At 33.5% G+C, this 20,131-nt stretch overlaps 1 protein-coding gene across 1 annotated transcript in view; it reads right to left on the bottom strand.

The window, feature by feature from the left end:
- Positions 1–20,131, bottom strand: part of LOC143249909 (uncharacterized) — a 52,332-nt gene that overhangs the window by 23,815 nt on the left and 8,386 nt on the right. The window contains exon 2 of the mRNA XM_076500516.1: positions 14,967–15,030. The gene's annotated coding sequence lies outside the window, so the exon portion shown is untranslated. The remainder of the gene's footprint in view (positions 1–14,966; positions 15,031–20,131) is intronic.

Raw genomic sequence — 20,131 nt, 5'->3', positions numbered from 1 at the left:
AGCTCTTCTCTTTTCAAGAGAAAACAGTGTGAGAGATCTTAATCTCTCCTCATATGTCAACCTGTTCATCATAGGCACCATTCTAAAAACCCTCCTCTCAACCCTTCCCAACAATTCCATGTCCTTCCTAATGTAAGGAGCCCAAGACTGAACACAATACTCCAAATTTAGCCTAACCAAGGACCTATACAATGACTTTATAACCTCTTCAGACTTGTATTTAATAATTCTGTAAATTTCCTATTTGTTCTTCCTCAAACAATAACACTTTACTTGTATGGCTTAAGAAACTGATCAACTATTACACCAAATCCTTTTCTTTCATGACACTTAAAGTTATTCCTATCCAAATTATGCTTATAATTCATATTATCATAATCCACATGCATTATCTAGCATTTATAACTAAAATCCATTTTCCGTTTATTTATCAAATTTAACAAATGTTCTAAATCCTCTTGAAAATTGGCAACATCCTCTTTACACCAAAGACCTTAATATCACTGGCAACTTTAAGTAATTTAATTACCATTACTTTACTATATCATTGATGTAAATCAAAAAGAGCAAAGGTACTTAGACTGAGCCCTGAGGTACCACACTTGTAACATTAATGCTTTCTGAAAATCCATACACACCAAATTCACTCACCTACATAAGCAGTAAATTTTTAAAGAATGCCAAAAGATTTGTAAGACAAAATTTGTCAAACCATATTAAATGACTTTGCAAAGCACCTTTAATCAGATTTTCCAAAACTTTTCCCACAAATGATGTAAGACCATCAGCCCTGTAGTTACTTGAACAACATATAACAGCTCCCTTGAAGATAGGAGTGACATTAGCTAATTTGCAATCTGTTGGTAATTATTCATTATTCAAGGACTTAGAAAAAAGTTTGGCAAGTGCCTCACATATCCAATCCTTAACCTCCTTCAAAACTATTAGGAAAATATTCTCTAACCAAGGAAACTTATTGTTCTTTAAGCTTTCCAGTTGTATTTTAACAAACGCAGAATTAATATCGTAATCTTGTTCATTCTTATTTTCAATTATAAAATGTTCAAGATATAATACACAGTTTAAATCTTTACTTGTCTAGACAGAAGAAAAATCAAAATTTAATAACCCAGTTATCTCATAATCATCAGATATGAACCATCCTTTATCATCCTTGAAGGGCACTATCATCATTCTATCATTTTGTTTACTCTTTGTATTTGAATAAAACCTAACTGTTATTTTTTACATTTCTTACCAAACTTTCCTCATTCATTCTTTATGACGTCATAATTTCCCATTTCACCAAATTTTTGATATTCTATAATCTTTTAATTCTCCCAAATTACCATTCAATTTAAATTCCACAAATTTATTATGCTTTTCAATAATTGTATCGCTTATACTCTTTATGAGCCAAGTTGATTTTTACTTGTAACTACCTTTTTTTTCTATGAGGAATATTTTTATCTTGAACATTTAAAAAGCATATCTCCACAAATTTTGTGAAGCTGAGGTATTCTTAGACACTGATCAGATGTGGAAAATCTGTTGTGATAATTCTTGTCACACCCCTTCAAAATTTGCTTTTTTTGAAACTTCTAACTATAATATCATTATTTCTGATCTCTATATGCAGCAAAGCTTTGTATCATATATACCTGGCCCGGCATGGCCAAGCGCGTTAAGGCGTGCGACTCGTAATCTGAGGGTCGCGGGTTCGCATCCCCGTCGCGCCAAACATGTTCGCCCTTTCAGCCGTGGGGTCATTATAATGTGACGGTCAATCCCACTATTCGTTGGTAAAAGAGTAGCCCAAGAGTTGGCGGTGGGTGGTGATGACTAGCTACCTTCTCTCTAGTCTTACACTGTTAAATTAGGGACGGCTAGCGCAGACAGCCCTCGAGTAGCTTTGTGCGAAATTCAAAAAACAAATAAACATCTTATACACCAATGATCACTTGCACCAGGTTGTTCCAAATTCCCACCCACTCAGTGATTTCTATATTAGAAGCTAACAATGATCCTGAAATAGTCTTCTTTGTTGTAGATTTCTTTATCAATTGGTGAAGAAAACCATCTTGAACAGTTTAAAAAAATTCTTTCTCTCTCATGGTTTGTCTCCAGCATTTATGATTACAAATGCCTGAAACTAAAATTACTCATAACTATAGTTTTATTACTGGTTGAAAAGTTAATGTCATTGTAAAGTTTCTCCTAAATTTCATTAGTATCACCTGGTAGTTTGTAACAGATATCCTCTATAATTGTTCCCTTTACCTCTGCTAATGAAAACCCAAATTGATTCAATCTCCTGGTCTTTATTGTCGTTGATATTTTCAGCTTTTAAAGTACGTAACTCACACTTTACATATAAAGTCACTCCTTCCTCTCTTCACTACTCTGTCCTTATTAAATAGCCTGCAACCTTGCAGCTCACAGAAATTTCTGTCCTCAAAATTCATCTACATTTAACTACGTTTCAGTTATTTCCATTATATCAAAATCTTCTGTTCCTTCCAGTGCCCTAAAGTTATCTGTTTTGTTTCGTATACTTCCAGCATCACAACAATAACAATTAAGCCTAACTTTAGAACTGTACTCATTTTATATGTTAAACTATTTCTGCCTCTTATTATTTTTGCGTTTAAATTATCCTAACACTCACCATTGTCTAGTCCTAGTTTCAAACTTTCCTTACAGCTGTGTTAATAGTCCTAGCAAACAAGCCTTCTCTTATCGTATCTAAATGCAAACCACCCATTCAAAACATCTTCTTTTTCCATTGAACTGATCTCACAAGTCTAAATAGTCAATTCGCTCATCCTTACATATTAACCTAAGCCTAGCAATTAGCCCTAGTGACCTATTTATTATTTAACCTTCACCAGAGGAGTAGTCAGAAATGGTCATTTGGGGGATTTTAGTTTGAGTGCTTGGTGCAAGCGCGGAGGCGCGAAGCCATGCTAGGGGTGTCCAGGGGCATGTCCCCCGGAAATTTTTTAAATAAAAACATAAAAGAAAAGCCTGAATTATGCATTCTGAGACCACCTTTTTTGACAAATTTCAGAATGGCACACTGAGGTGTTTGTCTTATTTTTTAATCATGAATAAATATATAGGCCTATATATATAATATATAACTTAAAGTTATCAGGCCCAGCAAAGTAGGCCTACAGACCTGTCATCAACATATAAAATATAGAGTCACTCAGAAGAGTGTAAAATATATGTATAGTGTGTATAATCTGTATTCAAATATCATGGACAGTGTATGTTCAGATTACCTGGATTTCAAGAATTAACTTCACAAATAAACAGTGGATGGCACCGTGACAAGCTGGCAGCACCTTGGCACTAACCTTGTACCATTGGCGCCGTCTGTAGTGAATCATTCACTATAGATGGCGCCAAAGGAGCTGTGAATGTGACGTTGGCAAAAATAATGTGACGTTGAGAAATAGAGGTTGCGATAAACAATCATTCACAATGGCAGACGTATATGTTCTGTTATGTTTAACATACGGTCTCAAGCCTCAGAAAGTGACACAAAATAAGACGAGTGTGTTTAAAGCTACTGTCTGCAACCAGTTGTGGGAAAGGAGTTGTTTTTGATGAAACAAAGAAGCAACACAAACATAACTGTTAGATACAAAGGTACGAGTGGGATAGAAAGTAAGTCTCATTTAAACGTTTATAATATTCAATACCTATATGGACAGCATTAAAAATGTGTAGTTTAATAAAAAACTGGGATATTTTTCCTTCAAATTCTAAAAATGTACTAACACACCTTATTTCTCTCTTGATCAATACGCTGTTAAAAGTGGCACTCAGTTGTCTGAATCATATTATGTAGTTACACAAGCTGTCCACCAAACATGGTTAGATGTGGCACTCAGTTGTCTGAATCGTGTTATGTAATAACACCAGTTGTCTATCAGAGATGGTTAAATGTGGCACTCAGTTGTCTGAATCATGTTATATAGTAACACAAGCTGTCTATCAGAAATGTGTTAAATGTGGCACTCAGTTGTCTGAATCATGTTATATAGTAACACAAGCTGTCTATCAGAAATGTGTTAAATGTGGCACTCAGTTGTCTGAATCAAGTTACATAGTTACACAAGCTGTCTATCAGAAATGTGTTAAATGTGGCACTCAGTTGTCTGAATCATGCTATATAGTTACACAAACTGTCTATCAGAAATGTGTTAAATGCGGCACTCAATTGTCTGAATCATGTTATATAGTTACACAAGCTGTCTGTCAGAAATGTGTTAAATGTGGCACTCAGTTGTCTGAATCATGTTACATAGTTACACAAGCTGTATATCAGAAATGTGTTAAATGTGGCACTCAGTTGTCTGAATCATGTTATATAGTTACACAAGCTGTCTATCAGAAATGTGTTAAATGTGGCACTCAGTTGTCTGAATCATGCTATATAGTTACAAAAGCTGTCTATCAGAAATATGTTAAATGTGGCACTCAGTTGTCTGAATCATGTTATATAGTTACACTAGCTGTCTATCAGAAATGTGTTAAATGTGGCACTCAGTTGTCTGAATCATGTTATATAGTTACACAAGCTGTCTGTCAGAAATGTGTTAAATGTGGCACTCAGTTGTCAGAATCATGCCATATAGTTACACAAACTGTCTATCAGAAATGTGTTAAATGCGGCACTCAATTGTCTGAATCATGTTATATAGTTACACAAGCTGTCTATCAGAAATGTGTTAAATGTGGCACTCAGTTGTCTGAATCATGTTATTTAGTTACACAAACTGTCTATCAGAGATGTTTTGAATGTGGCACTCAGCTGTCTGAATCATGCTATATAGTTACAAAAACTGTCTATCAGAAATGTGTTAAATGTGGCACTCAGTTGTCTGAATCATGCTATATAGTTACATAAACTGTGTCTCAGTATTGTGTTAAATGTGATAGTTGTCTGAATCATGTTATATAGTTACACAAGCTGTCACTTAGTATTGTGTTAAATGTGATAGTTGTCTGAATCATGTGATATAGTTACGCAAGCTGTCACTTAGTATTGTGTTAAATGTGATAGTTGTCTGAATCATGTTATATAGTTACACAAGCTGTCACTTAGTAATGTGTTAAATTTGATAGTTGTTTGAATCATGTTATATAGTTACACAAACTGTCACTTAGTAATGTGTTAAATGTGATAGTTGTTTGAATCATGTTATATAGTTACACAAACTGTCACTTAGTAATGTGTTAAATGTGATAGTTGTTTGAATCATGTTATATAGTTACACAAACTGTCACTTAGTAATGTGTTAAATGTGATAGTTGTCTGAATCATGTTATATAGTTACACAACCTGTCACTTAGTAATGTGTTAAATGTGATAGTTGTCTGAATCATGTTATATAGTTACACAAGCTGTCACTAAGTATTGTGTTAAATGTGATAGTTGCCTGAATCATGTTATATAGTTACACAAGCTGTTACTTAATATTGTGTTAAATGTGATAGCTGTCTGAATCACGTTATATAGTTACATAAACTGTCTCTCAGTAATGTGTTAAATGTGATAGTTGTTTGAATCATGCTATATAGTTACATAAACTGTCTCTCAGTATTGTGTTAAATGTGATAGTTGTCTGAATCATGTTATATAGTTACACAAACTGTCACTAAGTATTGTGTTAAATGTGATAGTTGCCTGAATCATGTTATATAGTTACACAAGCTGTTACTTAGTATTGTGTTAAATGTGATAGTTGTCTGAATCACGTTATATAGTTACATAAACTGTCTCTCAGTAATGTGTTAAATGTGATAGTTGTTTGAATCATGCTATATAGTTACATAAACTGTCTCTCAGTATTGGGTTAAATGTGATAGTTGTCTGAATCATGTTATATAGTTACACAAGCTGTCACTTAGTATTGTGTTAAATGTGGTAGTTGTCTGAATCATGTTATATAGTTACACAAGCTGTCACTTAGTATTGTGTTAAATGTCATAGTTGTCTGAATCATGTTATATAGTTACACAAGCTGTCACTTAGTAATGTGTTAAATGTGATAGTTGTCTGAATCATGTTAGAAAGTTACACAAGCTGTTACTTAGTATTGTGTTAAATGTGATAGTTGTCTGAATCCTGTTATATAGTTACACAAACTGTCACTTAGTAATGTGTTAAATGTGATAGTTGTTTGATCATGTTATATAGTTACACAAACTGTCACTTAGTAATGTGTTAAATGTGATAGTTGTCTGAATTATGTTATATAGTTACACCACCTGTCACTTAGTAATGTGTTAAATGTGATAGTTGTCTGAATCATGCTATATAGTTACACAAGCTGTCTATCAGAAATGTGTTAAATGTGGCACTCAGTTGTCTGAATCATGCTATATAGTTACACAAACTGTTTATCAGAAATGTGTTAAATGCGGCACTCAGTTGTCTGAATCATGTTATATAGTTACACAAGCTGTCTATCAGAAATGTGTTAAATGTGGCAGTCAGTTGTCTGAATCATGTTATATAGTTACACAAGCTGTCTGTCAGAAATGTGTTAAATGTAGCACTCAGTTGTCTGAATCATGTTATATAGTTACACAAGCTGTCTATCTGAAATGTGTTAAATGTGGCACTCAGTTGTCTGAATCATGTTATTTAGTTACACAAACTGTCTATCAGAGATGTTTTGAATGTGGCACTCAGTTGTCTGAATCATGCTATATAGTTACGCAAACTGTCAATCAAAAATGTGTTAAATGTGGCACTCAGTTGTCTGAATCGTGTTATTTTGTTACACAAACTGTCTATCAGAAATGTGTTGAATGTGGCACTCAGTTGTCTAAATCATGCTATATAGTTACATAAACTTAGTCTCAGTATTGTGTTAAATGTGATAGTTGTCTGAATCATGTTATATAGTTACACAAGCTGTCACTTAGTATTGTGTTAAATGTGATAGTTGTCTGAATCATGTGATATAGTTACGCAAGCTGTCACTTAGTAATGTGTTAAATTTGATAGTTGTTTGAATCATGTTATATAGTTACACAAACTGTCACTTAGTAATGTGTTAAATGTGATAGTTGTTTGAATCATGTTATATAGTTACACAAACTGTCACTTAGTAATGTGTTAAATGTGATAGTTGTCTGAATCATGTTATATAGTTACACCACCTGTCACTTAGTAATGTGTTAAATGTGATAGTTGTATGAATCATGTTATATAGTTACACAAGCTGTCACTTAGTAATGTGTTAAATGTGATAGTTGTCTGAATCATGTTATTTTGTTACACAAGCTGTCACTAAGTATTGTGTTAAATGTGATAGTTGCCTGAATCATGTTATATCGTTACACAAGCTGTTACTTAGTATTGTGTTAAATGTGATAGTTGTCTGAATCACGTTATATAGTTACATAAACTGTCTCTCAGTAATGTGTTAAATGTGATAGTTGTTTGAATCATGCTATATAGTTACATAAACTGTCTCTCAGTATTGGGTTAAATGTGATAGTTGTCTGAATCATGTTATATAGTTACACAAGCTGTCACTTAGTATTGTGTTAAATGTGGTAGTTGTCTGAATCATGTTATATAGTTACACAAGCTGTCACTTAGTATTGTGTTAAATGTCATAGTTGTCTGAATCATGTTATATAGTTACACAAGCTGTCACTTAGTAATGTGTTAAATGTGATAGTTGTCTGAATCATGTTAGAAAGTTACACAAGCTGTTACTTAGTATTGTGTTAAATGTGATAGTTGTCTGAATCCTGTTATATAGTTACACAAACTGTCACTTAGTAATGTGTTAAATGTGATAGTTGTTTGATCATGTTATATAGTTACACAAACTGTCACTTAGTAATGTGTTAAATGTGATAGTTGTCTGAATTATGTTATATAGTTACACCACCTGTCACTTAGTAATGTGTTAAATGTGATAGTTGTCTGAATCATGCTATATAGTTACACAAACTGTCTATCAGAAATGTGTTAAATGCGGCACTCAATTGTCTGAATCATGTTATATAGTTACACAAGCTGTCTGTCAGAAATGTGTTAAATGTGGCACTCAGTTGTCTGAATCATGTTACATAGTTACACAAGCTGTATATCAGAAATGTGTTAAATGTGGCACTCAGTTGTCTGAATCATGTTATATAGTAACACAAGCTGTCTATCAGAAATGTGTTAAATGTGGCACTCAGTTGTCTGAATCATGCTATATAGTTACACAAGCTGTCTATCAGAAATATGTTAAATGTGGCACTCAGTTGTCTGAATCATGTTATATAGTTACACAAACTGTCTATCAGAAATGTGTTAAATGCGGCACTCAGTTGTCTGAATCATGTTATATAGTTACACTAGCTGTCTATCAGAAATGTGTTAAATGTGGCACTCAGTTGTCTGAATCATGTTATATAGTTACACAAGCTGTCTGTCAGAAATGTGTTAAATGTGGCACTCAGTTGTCAGAATCATGCCATATAGTTACACAAACTGTCTATCAGAAATGTGTTAAATGCGGCACTCAATTGTCTGAATCATGTTATATAGTTACACAAGCTGTCTATCAGAAATGTGTTAAATGTGGCACTCAGTTGTCTGAATCATGTTATTTAGTTACACAAACTGTCTATCAGAGATGTTTTGAATGTGGCACTCAGCTGTCTGAATCATGCTATATAGTTACAAAAACTGTCTATCAGAAATGTGTTAAATGTGGCACTCAGTTGTCTGAATCATGCTATATAGTTACATAAACTGTGTCTCAGTATTGTGTTAAATGTGATAGTTGTCTGAATCATGTTATATAGTTACACAAGCTGTCACTTAGTATTGTGTTAAATGTGATAGTTGTCTGAATCATGTGATATAGTTACGCAAGCTGTCACTTAGTATTGTGTTAAATGTGATAGTTGTCTGAATCATGTTATATAGTTACACAAGCTGTCACTTAGTAATGTGTTAAATTTGATAGTTGTTTGAATCATGTTATATAGTTACACAACCTGTCACTTAGTAATGTGTTAAATGTGATAGTTGTTTGAATCATGTTATATAGTTACACAAACTGTCACTTAGTAATGTGTTAAATGTGATAGTTGTTTGAATCATGTTATATAGTTACACAAACTGTCACTTAGTAATGTGTTAAATGTGATAGTTGTCTGAATCATGTTATATAGTTACACAACCTGTCACTTAGTAATGTGTTAAATGTGATAGTTGTCTGAATCATGTTATATAGTTACACAAGCTGTCACTAAGTATTGTGTTAAATGTGATAGTTGCCTGAATCATGTTATATAGTTACACAAGCTGTTACTTAATATTGTGTTAAATGTGATAGCTGTCTGAATCACGTTATATAGTTACATAAACTGTCTCTCAGTAATGTGTTAAATGTGATAGTTGTTTGAATCATGCTATATAGTTACATAAACTGTCTCTCAGTATTGTGTTAAATGTGATAGTTGTCTGAATCATGTTATATAGTTACACAAGCTGTCACTTAGTATTGTGTTAAATGTGATAGTTGTCTGAATCATGTTATATAGTTACACAAACTGTCACTAAGTATTGTGTTAAATGTGATAGTTGCCTGAATCATGTTATATAGTTACACAAGCTGTTACTTAGTATTGTGTTAAATGTGATAGTTGTCTGAATCACGTTATATAGTTACATAAACTGTCTCTCAGTAATGTGTTAAATGTGATAGTTGTTTGAATCATGCTATATAGTTACATAAACTGTCTCTCAGTATTGGGTTAAATGTGATAGTTGTCTGAATCATGTTATATAGTTACACAAGCTGTCACTTAGTATTGTGTTAAATGTGGTAGTTGTCTGAATCATGTTATATAGTTACACAAGCTGTCACTTAGTACTGTGTTAAATGTCATAGTTGTCTGAATCATGTTATATAGTTACACAAGCTGTCACTTAGTAATGTGTTAAATGTGATAGTTGTCTGAATCATGTTAGAAAGTTACACAAGCTGTTACTTAGTATTGTGTTAAATGTGATAGTTGTCTGAATCCTGTTATATAGTTACACAAACTGTCACTTAGTAATGTGTTAAATGTGATAGTTGTTTGATCATGTTATATAGTTACACAAACTGTCACTTAGTAATGTGTTAAATGTGATAGTTGTCTGAATTATGTTATATAGTTACACCACCTGTCACTTAGTAATGTGTTAAATGTGATAGTTGTCTGAATCATGCTATATAGTTACACAAGCTGTCTATCAGAAATGTGTTAAATGTGGCACTCAGTTGTCTGAATCATGTTATATAGTTACACAAGCTGTCTATCAGAAATGTGTTAAATGTGGCACTCAGTTGTCTGAATCATGTTATATAGTTACACAAGCTGTCTGTCAGAAATGTGTTAAATGTGGCACTCAGTTGTCTGAATCATGCTATATAGTTACACAAACTGTCTATCAGAAATGTGTTAAATGCGGCACTCAATTGTCTGAATCATGTTATATAGTTGCACAAGCTGTCTATCAGAAATGTGTTAAATGTAGCACTCAGTTGTCTGAATCATGTTATATAGTTACACAAGCTGTCTATCTGAAATGTGTTAAATGTGGCACTCAGTTGTCTGAATCATGTTATTTAGTTACACAAACTGTCTATCAGAGATGTTTTGAATGTGGCACTCAGTTGTCTGAATCATGCTATATAGTTACGCAAACTGTCTATCAAAAATGTGTTAAATGTGGCACTCAGTTGTCTGAATCGTGTTATTTTGTTACACAAACTGTCTATCAGAAATGTGTTGAATGTGGCACTCAGTTGTCTAAATCATGCTATATAGTTACATAAACTTAGTCTCAGTATTGTGTTAAATGTGATAGTTGTCTGAATCATGTTATATAGTTACACAAGCTGTCACTTAGTATTGTGTTAAATGTGATAGTTGTCTGAATCATGTGATATAGTTACGCAAGCTGTCACTTAGTAATGTGTTAAATTTGATAGTTGTTTGAATCATGTTATATAGTTACACAAACTGTCACTTAGTAATGTGTTAAATGTGATAGTTGTTTGAATCATGTTATATAGTTACACAAACTGTCACTTAGTAATGTGTTAAATGTGATAGTTGTTTGAATCATGTTATATAGTTACACAAACTGTCACTTAGTAATGTGTTAAATGTGATAGTTGTTTGAATCATGTTATATAGTTACACAAACTGTCACTTAGTAATGTGTTAAATGTGATAGTTGTTTGAATCATGTTATATAGTTACACAAACTGTCTCTCAGTATTGTGTTAAATGTGATAGTTGTCTGAATCATGTTATATAGTTACACAAGCTGTCACTTAGTATTGTGTTAAATGTGATAGTTGTCTGAATCATGTTATATAGTTACACAAGCTGTCACTTAGTATTGTGTTAAATGTGATAGTTGTCTGAATCATGTTATATAGTTACACAAGCTGTCACTTAGTAATGTGTTAAATGTGATAGTTGTCTGAATCATGTTATATAGTTACACAAGCTGTCTCTTAGTATTGTGTTAAATATGATAGTTGTCTGAATCATGTTATATAGTTACACAAGCTTTCACTTAGTATTGTGTTAAATGTGATAGTTGTCTGAATCATGTTATATAGTTACACAAGCTGTCACTTAGTAATGTGTTAAATGTGATAGTTGTCTGAATCATGTTATATAGTTACACAAGCTGTCTCTTAGTATTGTGTTAAATGTGATAGTTGTCTTAATCATGTTATATAGTTACACAAGCTTTAACTTAGTATTGTGTTAAATGTGATAGTTGTCTGAATCATGTTATATAGTTACACAAACTGTCACTTAGTATTGTGTTAAATGTGATAGTTGTCTGAATCATGTTATATAGTTACACAAACTGTCACTTAGTAATGTGTTAAATGTGATAGTTGTCTGAATCATGTGATATAGTTACACAAGCTTTTACTTAGTAATGTGTTAAATGTGATAGTTGTTTGAATCATGTTATATACTTACACAAGCTGTCACTTAGTAATGTGTTAAATGCCAATATTAGTCTTATATGTCAGTACTGCTATTCATGGTTTTTCAAAATAAATTATCTTAGCAATAAGTAAACATCATGCAAGATGAAAAAAAGTCTTAGAATAATATTTATTTTAATAACCAAAGAGAAATTATGTTTCACAGATAATTTATACGTCACGACATTGAACAAAGTACAATATATACATATGTGTGTATGACAGTAGAAATAATAAGCAGTGCGGTTATGTGAAATATTGAAACATTCTTCACTTACTGGTGCTTATCTGTATCACGTGATTTCTTAACGTGCTGCTTTGAGGTACTTTGAGTTATGACGTCGATAACATTTCCTTATGTTGATTTCAAGGGAAAGTGAATCCAAACAGACTGAGAAATCTGACAGATAGCATTTTTCTTCACGCTCTCTAGTCACTTAAATCAAATCGTATTAATTACAAATAGCTTCCAAGGTACTTGATATAGTGTGGATAGTTAGAACTATAAAGTTCAGTTGTTTTCTTTTGCCTTTTCCAGAGCAAAAAGCGAACTTTAATGAAAATATCAAATTGACATTGGTGTGGCTTGATATTTAATGGACAAATGACAAGTTTTATTTATCAGTGATATCAATTTAAACAACCTGACAACACTTAAGTGGTTAGGTCAGTATTTTAAAGACGTGAGAATGCAATAAAAGAAAGAAAAATACAACTAAATTTTTAAGTAGTTAAAACGTATCTAGGAACTGTCGTAATACAAGATAAAATAATTAAAAAGGTAAATGTGAAAGAAACTGAGATATTAGAAGCTAAAATAAAACTATCTTAATTACAGGTAGCGTAAAGTAGCTTCAGTTTGTCTTGAATGTAAGTAATGATTTGACCAATGAAGGTCAGAAACGCCACAGAGCAAGGTTAATACAGGAGTGATGAATAGTATTCAAATGATGATCCAAAAGCATCCATTTTTCACCACAGGGAGAAATTGTCGGGCAAGAGAAATGTCTTTTTTTATTATAAGAAATTTCTGTTTGCTTATATGGTTTTATTGATAGTCTGAGGCTGTTCAATAATATGGTTACATTTTTTACACTTTTTGGTGTTGATAATGCTATAAGTTGTGCAAACAATATCTATGCGGTCTGCTAATGGTGCTATTGTTTGACGTAGTAGAAAGTGGTGGTGAATTTTGGATGTCTTACAGTAATAAAGATGGCGTCTTTGAATGTCATTAACATTTATTGTTGTTCTACTGACTTGAGATATAACCGGGATTTCAGATAACGTTTGTTTAAACGGTTATTTTATTTATGTAAATTGTTTATATTTTTATAATTTGTGACTTGTTCCTGAGTTCGAAATGAAAAGTAGTAAAAACAGAGAATTCTCATAATCGATAAGTTTACAGGTCTTATCTTTTCTATGATTTTTTATTAATATATTTTAAGCCCTTTAATCTTTTCATGTGTAATCACAGTTTCGACCTAGACAATGTTTTTAAAGCCTAACACATATTCTTTGAAGTCACTGAAGTCATTCAGCTAACTTTAAAAAACTTTCGCTTGTTACTAAACCATCTCAAACGAAGAAAGAACTATCTTCTGGGAACACTGAGTTAAATGCTTTTTAACCCTTTTTAATCTTATATGGTTATTTAAAAGAATCGACAGGTTAAGACACAAAGACGTTAAATAGTCACATATCAATGGCACTTATAGCTGTCATTAGTACATTCAGTCACATCGCGCTAGACTTATCTTAAAATAAGCAAATTATCATAGCTACCGAACAATTTCACCAATGCATATCTTAGTCACAGGATAGTTTAAAGATGATGAATCCAAATAACATATTCAAAAGACAAGGGAAAAACAAAATGTAGTTGTGCCAAGATGAATTCAGACCAATTTGTTATTATTTGTATCGAATAAGCTGCGAACATAATATCAATTTTAACCACCAGGCGATTGAACTGGACTAGTGATGTTTCATTATAATCAATGGATCATTTTCGCTATACTTTACTAACAACTGATTTCATTATCATTAACACTATAGGGAACTGAGTGTGTTATCATAAGGCCAGATTGAATACAAAAATCATCGAGTCTCGTGAAGACCTCAATTGATACAAAATCATGATGGAACGGTATGTATAAGAATTATATTCCTTGTTTAGTAAGCAGTGTATTGTAACTGAAAATCGACTACGACTCTTATGGTACTGAAGTCCCAGCAGGTTACGGTAAGCAAAGTGCTGCGTCTTGTAACAGAACAATTCACTCCATGTCACAGGTAACAGTTCGCAACGTATTGAAGAAGAATCTGTCTAAAAAAGAAACGCATGGTACTTGTACGGAGGATATTTGCACAATATATCCAGTTAAGGAAGGTAAACTGAATAAAACTATACGAATAGTACATAGCCATGACAAAATAGCCTTATGTAGTGACACTTGACGAAACGCACGTGTGTAGCTGGGTAATCGTGTATGTTCACCAAGATAAAAGTTTTCAGTCAGGTATCGTATTCAAGCAGTTGGAAAATGGAACAATTATTCATGTGTATGAAGACACATCGATCAAGTCGGTGGACACAGTGCCTCTGGTAATTCTGTGTGGTCAAACGTTTGTACAAGGCGGTAGAAAACTACTGTCATTGTAAACCAGAGAGATTATAGAAAATATGCAGAGATCAGAGATGTTTATTGGACACTACAGCCTTACAAAGAAGGCTTTACCATGAAAACAAGGCTACAGGGCTACTGTCAAGATGCATAGTTGTCAGACAGAGTATGACAGGAAGTGGCAACAAAGTCATGAGGTTACAGTATAATGTAATCAACATTAGGTGTTCTTATCCAAGTTTGATAGGCTACAAAGCACCACTATTTTAACTATCATCAATAAGTTACTTACTTGGATTATCCGGATTGCAAAGTATCAGCAGACTAGGAGATTGAATGCAGTTTTCTTTAACAGCCTAAAAGGAAATAAAAACACCATAAAAAATTATTTATTTTTTACACACTGCTGGGCCCGGCATGGCCAAGCGTGTTAAGGCATGCGACTCGTAATTTGAGAGTCGCGGGTTCGCATCCCCATCGCGCCAAACATGCTCGCCCTTTTCAGCTGTCGGGGCGTTATAATGTGACAATCAATCCCCCTATTCGTTGGTAAAAGAGTAACCCAAGAGTTGGCGGTGGGTGGTGATGACTAGCTGCCTTCCCTCTAGTCTTACACTGCAAAATTAGGGATGGCTAGCGCAGATAGCCCTCGAGTAGCTTTGTGCAAAATTCAAAGACAAACGAATACACTGCTTATATCATAAATTTTTAACGATGTTAGGGAACAGTGTCATTACAACTTATGCAACAAAACTTGCATATTACGATTTATGTTTCGATGAATGTTTTTTTTATAAGGCACAGTACAGTTAATGTAGGACTGAACGACAACAGTGCTCGTGTCACCCGAGTTAAAATAAAAGTAATTTCACGTGAAGCACAATATAGTTTTGATTTTATACAAAGGGGTGAAATATCAATAAAAAATCACTATTTACTATTAAGTTAGTTTCATCTAAGTTTTCAAATACATCCATTCTGTACAGCTTTTTCAAATGGAATAAATATTGGACGGTGTATAAGCATTACAGGCCTATACAAACACATTTAGGAAGTTCATTATGTATAAGACATGTTTATCTGTAGCAATGTTTCTGGATCTGTGTTAAAGTTTATTTCATATCGTACTTTACTCAACAAGTTTTCCAAGTGTCGAAGAGAATTTCAATCATTTTATAAAATGTCTACAGTGCAAACCAAAACAGAGTATAGTCTATCATAGTAATTAGAGATTTATGAAATCACATGAAGATTTACTTTAAAGCACCTGAGATAACAAACTAGTTTTTACCTTATAATTTCAGTTTAAAAGTTATATAAAATAATGAGTACAATAAGTGAAGTGTGTGTTTTCTTATAGCAAAGCCCCATCGGGCTATCTGCTGAGTCTACCGAGAGGAATCGAACCACTGATTTTAGTAATACAAACCCGTAGACTTGGCGCTGTACTAAAGCGGTACACAAGTAAAATACTTTGAACTAGAGCTATTAGATCACATTGAACTTATCAACTCTGGACATGTCTAAAACACAATTAGTAAATTCATAATCTAATACTCAGCAGTCTCAAAAGTAAAACCTCTTTACTCACTAAGGGAAATATAGCTAATAAAGTTAAATTCTTAAAGAACCAGCTAAAGATTTAAAAACGTTACATATAATTATATGAAACATTAAAAAAGATTTCCTTTTTGTCTAGAAGGGTTCAGAAATATTGAATAAAATAAAAAACATCAACTGAACTTTAGTTTACATCATTAAGTCAGTGTTTTTGTTAGATTCTATTCGAATCATTCCTTTTATTTTTTAAACAGAAAGCAACAAGAAGCAGAGAAACAGGGAAATTAATTTTTTCCTTCTTGACGTATTTCCCAAGTTTATAAACTAAGCAATATATCCTAAGAATTAAATAAAACTGACCTCTGACATTTATAACTGAATTTTGACCTCTGTTTGCCATTTACAACTGAATTCTGACCTCTGTTTGACATTTACAATTGAATTGTACAGTAACTCCAGAGATCGATATTTACTATTATAGATCATAATTACAGCTCCAAGCACTGACACGTTTCGCATAATATCTGGTAGTTTCAACTTCAATATAATACATGGACCCAGTATTTCTATAGTTTAGACATAACCATTCTTGATATGGAAATGTTGGCCAGATGGAAGACAACCAGTCAGCAGAGCCCACCACCGATGTAGCTACTCTTAAACTAGTAGTAGGATTGACTGTCACGAGTATAAGACCACAACAGATGAAAGTATGCAATGTGTTCAACACCACATCGTGACCCTAATTTTGGACCTTCTGATCTGCAACCTTGTATGCTAACCACTTGACCATTCGTAGCTAAATACGTTTCGAAAGATGCACTTAAGGGGATCCTGATTTCCATACCATGCCAACTATATGATAAACATTACCCAGACCCAAGGAGGTTTGGTTTGTAGGTTTAACTATTTTTTTGAAGGTTCTGTGTCATGGCTGGTTTCACCTGAAAGACACTGCCAGTGATTTGGATGGTTTGGAGGTTTAACTATTCATCTGAAGGTTCTTTGTAATGGCTAGTTTCACTAGGAAGTTACTTGTAGTGATTGGCATGTTTGAAGGTTTAATTATTCCCTTGAAGGTTTTTGGTGGTGTATGGTTTCATTTGAAAATTAATACATCAAGTCATCCATTAAGTAATGTCCGATTTTAGGTTCAGAAAAAAAGAAAGGATCTCAAACACTTTTAATATTATTTAATCAATAATGTATGTTACATTGTTATTAATTACTTCCTGTCAACGATTCGCAAGCTTCTGAATGCCACTTTTATAAAATTCTTGGGGTTTGGAGGAAAAGAATGTTAAAAGGGGTAGTTTTGACATCTTCATGTGTTCCAAGCTCGTTTTCATCTTGACAGTCCTGCAAACTTCGGAATACATGATAATCAGATTGGACAAGGTCTGGAGAATAAGGAGGATGTGGAAGTTTTCCCAGTCTAGCTTTTCAATCTTTTCAGTTGTGATCCTTGCTGTATGTGGCCGTTCATTGTACTGGTGTAACACAACACCTTTACGACTGATCAAAGCAGGCCTCTTTTCCTTCAATGTAACGATTACATCAGACTTCTATTGCCAACAGTTAGAGCGCTTGAATGTTGCACCAACAATATCCCATCAAACGCTTAACAAGACTTTCCTAAGGTGGAGGCCGATTTGGAACTGTCCTTTAGGCAGTTTACCTGCACTGACCCATTGTCTGCGGCGTTTAACATTTTTGTAGTATATCCATTTTTCATCTCTAGTCACTGACCTGTCTAAAAAAGGTGAGATACGTTCACGAGAGTGCAGAGAAGTGCAAATGTTCACTCTTGCTCTAAGATTGGCTTCTGTCAAATCATGGAGGACCCATTTTCCAAGTTTTGACATCTTTCCAAGCTGTTGCAGATGACGGTGAACTGTTGAATGGGTTGAATTAAGCTTCTGTGCTTGTTCTTCAACTGTTACAGCACAACCTTCATCAAGTGCTGCCAGCAGGAAGCCATCATTAAACTCAACAGAACGACCTGAATGTGTTACATCACTTAAGCTGTAGTCACCTGATCTGAACTTCTGAAACCACCTTCGACATTTTCTTTCATTGAGAGACTTCGCACCATAAACACCTTGAATGTTTCGTGTAGTTTCTGCTGCACTATTGCCTTTTGTAAACTCATAAAGCATTATATGCCTAATGTGTTCCTCAGATACATCCATCTTCATAAAGGTTTATTTGATTAATGATCTGAAAAAGTGGACTTAGATTAGTTTCTTTTATTTGTCTAAACATTTTTATACACGTCCTACTAAATATTTTAGTCACTAAAGCCTTCTACAAAGACAGAAGTAATGATGTACTTTCTGTATTAAGTTTTTGGACATTACTTATGGGATCACTTAATAGTTGTTGAGTTTATCTGCATGTTGGTGGTTGTATGTGAACTGAACTAAAATTTTATCACGACAGATAGGTTGAATGAGGGAATCCTGGAGGATTTTAGGATATTTGAAAATTGATGTTGGTGGCTTGCCTGAAAGTTACTGTTGAAGACGGAACTTACCTGAAGTTTGGTGCGTTCCTTGAAGGTCTGATATAGAGATTATGGTGATGGATGGATTAATACCAAGATCCTTTTTGTGTTGAGTTCACCTGGAGGTTCCAAGAGATGGTGAATAAGTTGATCTGAATGTTTTTGGTGAGAGTGATGGATCACCTGGAAAAATCCAATTCTGATGTGTTATTTTGTCATCCTCATGTTTCTGGTCTAAGCATGCTTCACTTTTAGGACAATGGTAATGGCTGATTTCGACTGGAGATTTCTGGTAGAGTAACTGAGTCTTCTTGGAGGATCCTGATGTTAACTTAGTTAACCTGTAGATTAGTGATAGTTTCATCCCTAGGATTTTCCAGCGGATGAATTCATTGGGAGGCCAATGTTGGTATCAAGTAAAAGTCTGCAGACATTTTTTGTAACACTGCCTTCATTTTCTTTTTTTCACATTTGTGAACTTCTTCTGTCTCACGTTTTATTATTATTATTGCTTCTTTTATTTCCATATGAATATATAATTATGTTTCTTTATTTATTTTTGATTATTTTAACTTACTTATTCTGGGTCAGCTACCCTAAAGTAAGTGCACTTTCAGTACATTGCTAAAAGTTACGTAAAGGCAGAATCAGGATTCCTTATCTTGATCTTTTAAATGTTATTCAATCAGTTGTCTATAGATAAAAACAGGCACGCGCAGATTTGTATCATGCTTTCTAGAAATTCTTTCACATACAGTTTGCATAAAGTTGTCTCTTTTCTTTTTTTTTGTCTGACTTTGGTTTCGAGTAAGCTTTGAAAAGTATTAAAAATACTCTGGGTAAGACACCTTGTAATTACTGAACAAATGAACTTAAGCCTAACTCCTTGGGATGCTCGAATAGCAGCATTATAATCTTCCTGCTTCTTCACTGAAAGATGTGCTGTTACAACACAGTAAATTACGTTTCTCTCTTTGCTATTATTATCTACTACTTTTATTTGTGGTTGATTAACTCCCTTCTTCTGAACAGGGATGGTATTAGTACGAATGTCCCAAAGGTTTCAAGCATGCGCACCATTTGGATATACTGCGTCTGCTCAGTGACACATCATAACCTGGTTGAATGCATGCCAATTAAAAAATTAAAGGAAGTGTAAATTCTGTAGAATTGTTTGTTTTTTGTGAATATAATATATTATGAAAAATATTTTGATATTGAATTGCAAATGAATAACCACTTCAACAACTCACGTACTCACACAGATTAAAATACACTGACTGCTGTACTTCTTGTTGTACACATCCAGCACTTCTGTATTCTCACTAGTTATGTGATTTTATAAATATAAGTTAATCCACTGAAAATACTACATCGTACGGGAGTATTTA

Source organism: Tachypleus tridentatus, chromosome 4 (assembly GCF_004210375.1).
Source record: "Tachypleus tridentatus isolate NWPU-2018 chromosome 4, ASM421037v1, whole genome shotgun sequence".
NCBI classification, from domain to species: Eukaryota; Metazoa; Arthropoda; class Merostomata; order Xiphosura; family Limulidae; genus Tachypleus; species Tachypleus tridentatus.
This window is presented reverse-complemented; position numbering and strand designations above follow the sequence as displayed.